Source organism: Brassica napus, unplaced genomic scaffold, assembly GCF_020379485.1.
Source record: "Brassica napus cultivar Da-Ae unplaced genomic scaffold, Da-Ae ScsIHWf_521;HRSCAF=783, whole genome shotgun sequence".
Taxonomy (NCBI): domain Eukaryota; kingdom Viridiplantae; phylum Streptophyta; class Magnoliopsida; order Brassicales; family Brassicaceae; genus Brassica; species Brassica napus.
Genome location: NW_026016590.1, coordinates 1571399 through 1584067, shown reverse-complemented (window position 1 = coordinate 1584067; position 12669 = coordinate 1571399).

Below are 12669 nucleotides of genomic sequence, written 5' to 3'. Positions count from 1 at the left end.
TGGCTTGCTGGATGTGTATCACTCTCAAGGCAATCGGTGGATGGAATGGAGGTGAAGAATCGCCACAAGCTTGGTGGTTTGAAGCTTGATAAGATTCGGCTGCTCTCTCTTGTTTCTCACAGAAAAAGACTTAGGGTTTTAGGTTTGCAAAGGCAAAATTATTTCATAAAAGACTTAGGCAAAAATCGCCAACTTCATGGAGTTATATAGGGTTTACCCCTTATGAGACTCAAAGATAAAAGGCCTTAAACAAGCTGGCCGAAAATGAGGCTGAAACATTAGCCCAAAGTCTTAACCAAATAAATTAAAATAAACCAGACATCTGGTTGTCGGTTTGAGAAGGCTTAGACCAAGGCTAATAGCATGCTTGCATGTTGCCTCATTAAAACCTTACCAAGAAAACCCAATGGGACAAAACCTGGTGAGGAAAAGAGTACAACACATGCTACTCCCCTGGTGGTGGTCGGCTAGATCTCAGAACCGGAAGAGTTGGAGTGGATGAAATGAAACTGAGTCTGGACCAAGCTCGGATGTGGAGATGAGAAGTCCGGCTTGGTTGAGTCTGAACTGGATCGGGTCGGCCGCGTCCTGAACCTCCTTTGGGCCGGCTTGATCTTGAATCTTCAACTGGACCATCTTCTCAATCAGCAGCTGGTCCTGGTCAGTCTGTCCATCTTGATCAAGGATATGCTGGACAGCTTTGGTGAAACCTTCTCGCAAGCCCTGGTTCCACTCCGGGTAGTCGGACCGCGCCTAACTATGGGAACCTCTACTTGGATGGCCTCATCATTCCCTCCCTCTTGAAGAGGTTCTGGCCTCAGAACACCATCATCTGCAAAGTCATCACTATCTGCATGGAAAGGAGACAAATCCGAGACATTGAAAGTATGTGAAATTTTAAATTCAGCAGGGAGGTCAAGGATATAGGCATTGTCGTTGATCTTCTTTAGGATGCGGAATGGTCCTGTCCCACGAGGAGAGAGCTTGGACTTCCGGGCTTCTGGAAACCTCTCGGGCCGCATGTGTAACCACACCAAGTCCCCGGGTTCGAACAGTACCTCCTTCCTCTTCTGGTCATACTTGGCCTTGACCTTAGCCGCCTTGGCTTCTATCCTCTCCTTGACCTTTAGGTGCATATTCTTAACAAACTCTGCCTTGGCGACTCCATCACGACTGCGGTACATGGAGCTGGGCAGTTCGGTGAAGTCTAAAGGAGTCTCTGGCTGAAACCCATAAACATCTCAAAAGGTGACAGGTTAGTAGTAGAGTGCCTAGCATGGTTATAAGCAAACTCAACAAAAGGCAAACAAGACAACCAATTTCTTAAATTCTTACCGACCGTAGCTCTCAACAGTTGAGAAAGCGTACGGTTTACTACCTCAGTCTGGCCGTCGGTCTGGGGATGGCAAGTGGTCGAGAATAGTAGCTTGGTTCCGAACTTGCCCCATAGTGTCCTCCAGAAATGGCTGAGGAACTTGGCATCACGGTCAGACACAATGGTTCGAGGAACACCATGTAGTCGGACCACTTCTTTGAAGAATAGGTCGGCGGTCTGAGTGGCATCATTAGTGGTGTTACAGGCTATGAAATGGGCCATCTTGGAGAACCTGTCTACCACTACAAAAATGGAATCCTTGTGGTTTATCTTGGGTAAACCCAGCACAAAGTCCATAGAAATGTCTACCCAAGGGTGGTTAGGAATCGGTAATGGCATTTGTAAACCGTAAGGATGTGACCTGGACTTGGTTTTGAGGCAAGTAGTGCACTTGGCGCATATGCTCTCCACATCCCTCTTCATGTTTGGCCAAAAGAAATGTTCAGTTAGGACACTCAGGGTCTTGTCCCGACCAAAGTGTCCCATGAGGCCGCCACCATGGGCCTCCCGAACCAGCAGTTCCCTCATGGCTCCTTTGGGAATGCACAGCCTCTTTCCCTTGAACAGAACCCCTCATGCTGGTAGTATGGCCCAAAGCCCCTTCTCAGTGTTCCTGAAAACTTCATTAAAATCAAGATCAGTGGCATAAGATTCTTTAATATGTTCGAAACCCATGATCTTGGCCTCCATGGTCACAATGAGAGTGTGTCTCCGGGACAGTGCATCGGCCACCACATTGTCCTTGCCCTTCTTGTACTTGATCACATAGGGAAAGGTCTCCACGAACTCGAGCCATCTGGCGTGCCTCTTCTTGAGTGTGGTCTGTCCCCTCAAGTGCTTAAGTGTCTCATGATCTGTATGAATAACAAATTCCTTAGACAAAAGGTAATGCTGCCAAGTTTCAAGGGACCTTACTAGAGCGTATAGCTCTTTGTCATAGGTTGGGTAGTTGAGGGCAGCTCCACTCAGTTTCTCACTAAAGAATGCCACTGGTCGGCCCCCTTGAGTGAGGACAGCTCCAATGCCTGTACCTGATGCATCACACTCAATCTCAAAAGTTTTATTAAAATCAGGGAGTGTAAGAACGGGTGCATGAGTTAAACTATATTTAAGCTTGTTGAAAGACTCCTCTTGGGCAGGGCCCCAAACAAAGGATACATTCTTCTTGATCACTGAGGTCATGGGTGCAGCAATGGTGCTGAAGTCCTTGACAAACCGCCTATAGAAGCTGGCTAGGCCATGGAAACTTCGGACTTGCCCAATAGTGGTCGGTGTGGGCCAGTCTTGGATGGCCTTGATCTTCTCCTCATCGACCTTCAAACCCTGTGAACTCACAACAAAGCCTAAAAATATTAACTGGTCAGTGCAAAATACACACTTCTTGAGATTGGCAAAGAGTCCTTCCTGCCTGAGAGCCTTCAAAACCTGTTCTACATGACTAATGTGATCGGATAAGCACTGACTATAGATCAATATGTCATCAAAATAGACAACCACAAATTTACCAATGTAAGGCCTTAGAACCTCGTTCATAAGCCTCATGAAGGTACTAGGGGCGTTGGTAAGACCAAGGGCATCACCAGCCACTCATACAAGCCTTGCTTGGTCTTGAAAGCAGTCTTCCACTCGTCTCCCTCTTCTTCATCCGAACTTGGTGATAGCCACTCCTAAGATCAATCTTGGAAAACACGGTGGAACCACTCAGTTCATCTAACATATCATCAAGTCTAGGAATGGGGTACCGATATTTTATGGTGATGTTGTTGATGGCTCGGCATCATCAACACACATACGCCATGTTCCATCCTTCTTAGGCACCAATAGGACGGGTACTGCACATGGGCTGAGACTCTCTCGAATGTATCCCCTGTCCATGAGGTCTTGGACCTGTCTCTCCAGCTCCTTAGCCTCCTCCGGATTGACTCGGTATGCGGCTCGGTTTGGAAGTGGGGCGCCTGGCACAAAGTCTATCTGATGTTCGATGCCTCGGAGGGGTGGTAAGCCGGCTGGTATCTCTTCAGGGAACACGTCCTTGTACTGGTCCATTAGTCCTTGCATCTCAGCTGGACAATCTGGTGCCTCAAAACCTGCAAAACAACCTTCCTTGAAAACCATTAGTAGCACCTGTGTGTCTTGCTGCTGCAATGATTTAATCAATTTACTAGAAGAGATGTAAAGGTTAGTTTTACTAAACAATCCAGACTGATCCATGGCCCTCTGCATCTCGTACACCTCTTGTGGACTGAGAGGAGCCAGGCTGTGCTTCTTGTTGTTGTGGGTAAAGCTGTAGATGTTAGTCCTCCCATGGTGAATAGTCTCCTTGTCAAACTGCCAAGGCCTCCCTAACAGTAGATGTCCGGCTTGCATAGGAACCACATCACACTTCACCTGGTCCTGGTACTTACCAATACAAAAGGAAACAACAACTTGCTCCGAGATTTAAGCTCCGTCTCATCATTGAGCCACTTGAGCTTGTATGGCCTGGGGTGTGGCAACTTTGCTAGTCCTAACCTTTTCAACAAGGTACCTGCTGGCCACGTTAGTGCAAGAGCCACCATCAATAATTAGACTACATACCTTGCCTTCCACGCTACATCTAGTATGGAAGATGTTCTCTCGTTGGACGGTTTCTGGATCAAAGAGAGCACTGAGAGCTCGTCTGACCACCAGTAGCTCACCAGTTTCAGCATAGTCCACTATCTCGTCTCCTGAGTCAGCCATCTCTACATCGGCCTCGTCTTGGGACTCATACTCGCCGTCTGCCTTAAGGATCATGACACGCTTGTTCGGACAGTCCCTGGCGTAGTGCCCCTTCCCCTGACATTTGAAACAAGTAATATCACGAGTTCTTTGAGCTTGTGTTTGTCCCTTACCTGGTTCGGATGAACCTGGTTTGGACTGGTCGGTTTGGCTCTTCTTGAACCGGTTTTCCACTTCAATGGATTTGTTCTTCTCAGCCCCCTTGGATCCGGATGAAGCCCATGGCGTCTTGTTCCTGGCACTAGAGGCGTTCTTCCTTTTAATGTGCTGCTCGGCCTGGATGGCATAGTGGAGGAGATCATTGAAGTTGACGTAGGTCTGCCTCTCCACCTTGCGAGCGATGCGGTCTTGAAGGCCTTCCAAGAACTGAGCCATCATAACCTCTTCGGTCTCGCGCGTCCTGAGCTTGTTCTTGAGAGCCTCAAACTCCTCAAAGTACTCCTCTACGGACCTAGTACCCTGAGACAACTTGCGAAAACGTTTTAGTAAGTCCCGCTGATAGTATGAGGGAATATACCTTGCACGGAGCTTAGCTCGCATCTCATCCCAAGTCTCAATCCTATAGACTCTGCCACCTCGGCTACTTCCCTGTCCCACCAGGTTAGGGCATTGTCCGTCAGTTGGGCTGCGGCTAAGGCGATCTTCTTGGCCTCGGTATAGCGGTAGTACTCAAAGATGTACTCCATGCGCCTCTCCCATTCAATGTAGGCGTCCGGGTCAACCTTTCCAGCAAAGGTTGGAGGAGTAAGTTTGAGATCCTTGCCTCCTTGCCAAGCTACTTCATCGTCTCTCGGAATCTCCTTCGGACCGGGCTTGCATCGCCTTGGACCCGATACTCCCGTCGGTTCCCACGTCCGGCTCGTTCACGCCGCGGCTCTTCTGGTTCGGTACGGTCAGTGTCCGAGTTGTCCTCACTGGATTGGGACTGTTGTTCTTCCGGAATGGGTTGGTTTCTCCTCCTTGGCCGTGGAACATTAGCTCGATCCCTTCCTGCTATCTGAGCCAGCTGCTCAGTCACAGTAGCCAGGCGGCTTGGAGTTCAGCATGGTTAGCCATCAGCTGAGCATTGATCTCGGCTTGTGTCGGTGCACCATTTAGGTCTCCCATGGTTTTGTCCTGCGACAAGAGAGAAGAAAAGGGTGACTTGCAAGAATCTGTAGAAGAAGAAAAAGGATATTTAACTAGATATGCAATGAATGTGAGTTTTCCTTTTTTTTTTTTGTTAAAAATCGAAAAGTTAAAATAGGAAATGCAATCTTTCTTTTTTTTTTTTAATTTATAGAAAAACTTGAAGTGCAAGCCAAGAAAATTAAATGCAATTAAATGGAAATCCGATCAAAAAGAAAGTGAAAATCGATGGATGCCAAAAACATAATATCGAATGAAAGATGCACAAAACGGATCAAAAGGTATGCAGGAAAGAAAACGAGTTGAAGAACCAAAAATAACAAAAGTAGCAAGGATAGGATACAACCGAAGGTGTAGGAGCTTTGAGCTCTGATACCAAAATGATACAGGCCGGGAAGCAGTCTGCACGGACGGACAGTCTGAGGTTCGAGAGCTCGGACTGGACAGGACGGACGGACGTTATGGGACGGCTAGACGGTCGCGATGGGTTGGGAGTTGGCCGATCTGGTTCCTGAAACAAAAGGACACTATTTTTATGAGTTTTTATGAATCAAAATAAGGAACAGAAGAAAACAATATGATCAATGAAGAACAGAAGCAAATATGACTTTTTATGAGTTTTTATAATGAATGGAAAAAGCTAGAACTATATGATGAAAGATAAACAAACGAAAGAAGGATAGAAGTATGGGGGATGGATCCTTGTTGCTGGATGTGTATCTCTCTCAACAAGAACAGTGGATGGAGGTGGATAGCTATGGATTTGGCTTGCTGGATGTGTATCACTCTCAAGGCAAATCGGTGGATGGAATGGAGGTGAAGAATCGCCACAAGCTTGGTGGTTTGAAGCTTGATAAGATTCGGCTGCTCTCTCTTGTTTCTCACAGAAAAAGACTTAGGGTTTTAGGTTTGCAAAGGCAAAATTATTTCATAAAAGACTTAGGCAAAAATCGCCAACTTCATGGAGTTATATAGGGTTTACCCCTTATGAGACTCAAAGATAAAAGGCCTTAAACATGCTGGCCGAAAATGAGGCTGAAACATTAGCCCAAAGTCTAAACCAAATAAATTAAAATAAACCAGACATCTGGTTGTCGGTTTGAGAAGGCTTAGACCAAGGCTAATAGCATGCTTGCATGTTGCCTCATTAAAACCTTACCAAGAAAACCCAATGGGACAAAACCTGGTGAGGAAAAAGAGTACAACACATGCTACTCCCCTTGGTGGTCGGCTAGATCTCAGAACCGGAAAGAGTTGGAGTGGATGAAATGGAAACTGAGTCTGGGCCAAGCTCGGATGTGGAGATGAGAAGTCCGGCTTGGTTGAGTCTGAACTGGATCGGGTCGGCCGCGTCCTGAACCTCCTTTGGGCCGGCTTGATCTTGAATCTTCAACTGGACCATCTTCTCAATCAGCAGCTGGTCCTGGTCAGTCTGTCCATCTTGATCAAGGATATGCTGGACAGCTTTGGTGAAACCTTCTCGCAAGGCCCTGGTTCCACTCCGGGTAGTCGGACCGCGCCTAACAATGGGAACCTCAACTTGGATGGCCTCATCAGACAGCCACAGACGTCCTGTGGGGCTGACGGACAGCCACCGACGTCCTATGTGAGCTGGCGGACACCCACGGACGTCATGTGTACTGAACAGACATCCCACATGGGCCAAATCACCCAAACAGTCCACGGGAAGGGCCAGCGTGCTGAGTCTAAGGACCAGCGTGTTGATATGTGCACTGATGGACACCCACGACGTCCTGTGTGTGCTGACGGACACACACAGACACACACGGACACACACGGACGTCCTGTGTGTGCTGACGGACACACACGGACGTCCTGTGTGTGCTGACAGACAGCCACGGACAGCGACGGATCCTGTGTGTGCTGGCAGACACCCACGCACACACACGGATAGCTACGGACGTCCTGTGTGTGCTGACGAACAGCCACATACAGCCATGGACGTCCTGTGTGTGCTGGCGGACACCCACGGACGTCCTGTGTGTACTGAAAAGACAGCCCACTTGGGCCAAAATCACCCAAACAGTCCACGGGAAGGGCCATCGTGCTGAGTCCAAGGCCCAACGTGCTCATATGTGTACTGGTGGACAGCCACAGACGTCCTATGTGTGCTGATGGACACAGACAGACACACACGGACACACACTGACAGCCACGGACGTCCTGTGTGTGCTGGCGGACGCCCACAGACGTCCTGTGTGTAATGAACAGACAGCCTACGTGGGCCAAAATCACCCGAACAGTCCACGGGAAGGGCCAGCATGCTGAGTCCAAGGGCCAGCGTGCTGATATGTGTACTGATGGACAGCCACGGACGTCATGTGTGTTCTGATGGACACACACAGACACACGGACACACACGGACGTCCTATGTATGCTGACGGATGTCCTGTGTGTGCTTGCGGACACCCACGAACGTCCTGTGTGTACTGAACAGACAGCCCACGTGGGCCAAAATCACCCGAACAGTCCACGGGAAGGGCCAGCATGCTGAGTCCAAGGCCAACGTGCTGATATGTGTACTGATCGACAGCCACGGACGTCTTGTGTGTTCTGACGGACACACACGGACACACGGACACACACGGACGTCCTGTGTATGCTGATAGACACACACAGACGTCATGTGTGTGCAGACAGACAGCCATGGACAGCCACTGACGTCTTGTGTGTGCTGGCGGACACCCACACACACACACGGACACACACGGACACCCAGAGACGTCTTGTGTGTGCTGACGGACAGCCACGGACGTCCTGTGTGTGCTGGCGGACACCCACGGATGTCCTGTGTGTGCTGATGGACACCCACGGACCTCCTGTGTGTACTGAACAGACAGCTCACGTGGGCCAAAATCACCCGAACAGTCCACGGGAAGGGCCTGCATGCTGAGTCCAAAGACCAACGTGCTTATATGTGTACTGATGGACAGCCACGGACGTCCTGTGTGTGATGGCGGACACACACGGACACACACGGACAGCCACAGACGTCCTGTGGGGGCTGACAAACAGCCACAGACAGCCACGGACGTCCTATGTGTGCTGGCGGACACCCACGAACATCATGTGTGTACTGAACAGACAGCCCACGTGGGCCAAAATAACCCAAACAGTTCACGGGAATGGCCAGCGTGCTGAGTCCAAGGACCAGCGTGTTGATATGTGTACTCGTGGACACCCACGGACGTCATGTGTGTGCTGAACAGACAGCCCACGTGGGCCAAAATCACCCGAACAGTCCACAAGAATGGTCAGTGTGCTGAGTCCAAGGACCAACGTGCTGATATGTGTACTGATGGACAGCCACAGACGTCCTGTGTGTGCTGATGGACACACACGGACGTCCTGTTTGTGGTGACGGACACACACGGACGTCCTGCGTGTGCTGACGGACACCCACGGATGTCCTGTGTGTACTGAACAGACCGCCCACGTGGGCCAAAATTACCCAAACACGCCACAAGAAGGGCCAGCGTGCTGAGTCCAAGGACCAACGTGCTTATATGTGTACTGATGGACAGCCACGGACGTCCTGTGTGTCATGGCGGATACACACGGACACACACGGACAGCCACAGACGTCCTGTGGGGCTGACGGACAGCCACGGACGTCCTATGTGAGCTGGCGGACACCCACAGACGTCATGTGTACTGAACAGACATCCCACATGGGCCAAAATCAACCAAACAGTCCACGGGAAGGGCCAGCGTGCTGAGTCTAAGGACCAGCGTGTTGATATGTGCACTGATGGACACCCACGGACGTCCTGTGTGTGCTGACGGACACACACAGACACACACGGACACACACGGACGTCCTGTGTGTGCTGACGGACACACACGGACGTCCTGTGTGTGCTGATAGACAGCCACGGACAGCGACGGACATCCTGTGTGTGCTGGCAGACACCCACGCACACACACGGATAGCTACGGACGTCCTGTGTGTGCTGACGAACAGCCACATACAGCCATGGACGTCCTGTGTGTGCTGGCGGACACCCACGGACGTCCTGTGTGTACTGAACAGACAGCCCACTTGGGCCAAAATCACCCAAACAGTCCACGGGAAGGGCCATCGTGCTGAGTCCAAGGCCCAACGTGCTCATATGTGTACTGGTGGACAGCCACAGACGTCCTATGTGTGCTGACGGACACAGACAGACACACACGGACACACTGACAGCCACGGACGTCCTGTGTGTGCTGGCGGACGCCCACAGACGTCCTGTGTGTAATGAACAGACAGCCTACGTGGGCCAAAATCACCCGAACAGTCCACGGGAAGGGCCAGCATGCTGAGTCCAAGGGCCAGCGTGCTGATATGTGTACTGATGGACAGCCACGGACGTCATGTGTGTTCTGATGGACACACACAGACACACGGACACACACGGACGTCCTATGTATGCTGACGGATGTCCTGTGTGTGCTTGCGGACACCCACGAACGTCCTGTGTGTACTGAACAGACAGCCCACGTGGGCCAAAATCACCCGAACAGTCCACGGGAAGGGCCAGCATGCTGAGTCCAAGGGCCAGCGTGCTGATATGTGTACTGATCGACAGCCACGGACGTCTTGTGTGTTCTGACGGACACACACGGACACACGGACACACACGGACGTCCTGTGTATGCTGATAGACACACACAGACGTCATGTGTGTGCAGACAGACAGCCATGGACAGCCACTGACGTCTTGTGTGTGCTGGCGGACACCCACACACACACACGGACACACACGGACACCCAGAGACGTCTTGTGTGTGCTGACGGACAGCCACGGACGTCCTGTGTGTGCTGGCGGACACCCACGGATGTCCTGTGTGCTGATGGACACCCACGGACCTCCTGTGTGTACTGAACAGACAGCTCACGTGGGCCAAAATCACCCGAACAGTCCACGGGAAGGGCCTGCATGCTGAGTCCAAAGACCAACGTGCTTATATGTGTACTGATGGACAGCCACGGACGTCCTGTGTGTGATGGCGGACACACACGGACACACACGGACAGCCACAGACGTCCTGTGGGGGCTGACAAACAGCCACAGACAGCCACGGACGTCCTATGTGTGCTGGCGGACACCCACGAACATCATGTGTGTACTGAACAGACAGCCCACGTGGGCCAAAATAACCCAAACAGTTCACGGGAATGGCCAGCGTGCTGAGTCCAAGGACCAGCGTGTTGATATGTGTACTCGTGGACACCCACGGACGTCATGTGTGTGCTGAACAGACAGCCCACGTGGGCCAAAATCACCCGAACAGTCCACAAGAATGGTCAGTGTGCTGAGTCCAAGGACCAACGTGCTGATATGTGTACTGATGGACAGCCACGGACGTCCTGTGTGTGCTGACGGACACACATGGACACACATGGAAACACACGGACAGCCACGGACAGCCACGGACGTCCTGTGGGTGCTGACGGACACACACGGACGTCCTGTGTGTGCTGATGGACACCCACGGACGTACTGTGTGTACTGAAGAGACAGCCCACGTGGGCCATAATCACCCGAACAGTCCACGGGAAGGGCCAGCGTGCTGAGTCCTAGGACCAACGTGCTTATATGTGTACTGATGGACAGCCACTGACGTCCTGTGTGTGATGGCTGACACACACGGACAGGCACAGACGTCCTGTGGGGCTGACGGACAGCCACGGACAGCCACGGACGTCCTATGTGTGCTGGTGGACACCCACGGATGTCATGTGTGTACTGAACACACAGCCCACGTGGGCCAAAATCACCCGAACAGTCCATGGGAAGGGTCAGTGTGCTGAGTCCAAGGACCAACGTGCTGATATGTGTACTGATGGACAGCCACAGACGTCCTGTGTGTGCTGATGGACACACACGGACGTCCTGTTTGTGGTGACGGACACACACGGACGTCCTGCGTGTGCTGACGGACACCCACGGATGTCCTGTGTGTACTGAACAGACCGCCCACGTGGGCCAAAATGACCCAAACACGCCACAGGAAGGGCCAGCGTGCTGAGTCCAAGGACCAACGTGCTTATATGTGTACTGATGGACAGCCACGGACGTCCTGTGTGTCATGGCGGATACACACGGACACACACGGACAGCCACAGACGTCCTGTGGGGCTGACGGACAGCCACGGACGTCCTATGTGAGCTGGCGGACACCCACAGACGTCATGTGTACTGAACAGACATCCCACATGGGCCAAAATCAACCAAACAGTCCACGGGAAGGGCCAGCGTGCTGAGTCTAAGGACCAGCGTGTTGATATGTGCACTGATGGACACCCACGGACGTCCTGTGTGTGCTGACGGACACACACAGACACACACGGACACACACGGACGTCCTGTGTGTGCTGACGGACACACACGGACGTCCTGTGTGTGCTGACAGACAGCCACGGACAGCGACGGACATCCTGTGTGTGCTGGCAGACACCCACGCACACACACGGATAGCTACGGACGTCCTGTGTGTGCTGACGAACAGCCACATACAGCCATGGACGTCCTGTGTGTGCTGGCGGACACCCACGGACGTCCTGTGTGTACTGAACAGACAGCCCACTTGGGCCAAAATCACCCAAACAGTCCACGGGAAGGGCCATCGTGCTGAGTCCAAGGCCCAACGTGCTCATATGTGTACTGGTGGACAGCCACAGACGTCCTATGTGTGCTGACGGACACAGACAGACACACACGGACACACACTGACAGCCACAGACGTCCTGTGTGTGCTGACGGACACCCACGGATGTCCTGTGTGTACTGAACAGACCGCCCACGTGGGCCAAAATGACCCAAACACGCCACAGGAAGGGCCAGCGTGCTGAGTCCAAGGACCAACGTGCTTATATGTGTACTGATGGACAGCCACGGACGTCCTGTGTGTCATGGCGGATACACACGGACACACACGGACAGCCACAGACGTCCTGTGGGGCTGACGGACAGCCACGGACGTCCTATGTGAGCTGGCGGACACCCACAGACGTCATGTGTACTGAACAGACATCCCACATGGGCCAAAATCAACCAAACAGTCCACGGGAAGGGCCAGCGTGCTGAGTCTAAGGACCAGCGTGTTGATATGTGCACTGATGGACACCCACGGACGTCCTGTGTGTGCTGACGGACACACACAGACACACACGGACACACACGGACGTCCTGTGTGTGCTGACGGACACACACGGACGTCCTGTGTGTGCTGACAGACAGCCACGGACAGCGACGGACATCCTGTGTGTGCTGGCAGACACCCACGCACACACACGGATAGCTACGGACGTCCTGTGTGTGCTGACGAACAGCCACATACAGCCATGGACGTCCTGTGTGTGCTGGCGGACACCCACGGACGTCCTGTGTGTACTGAAC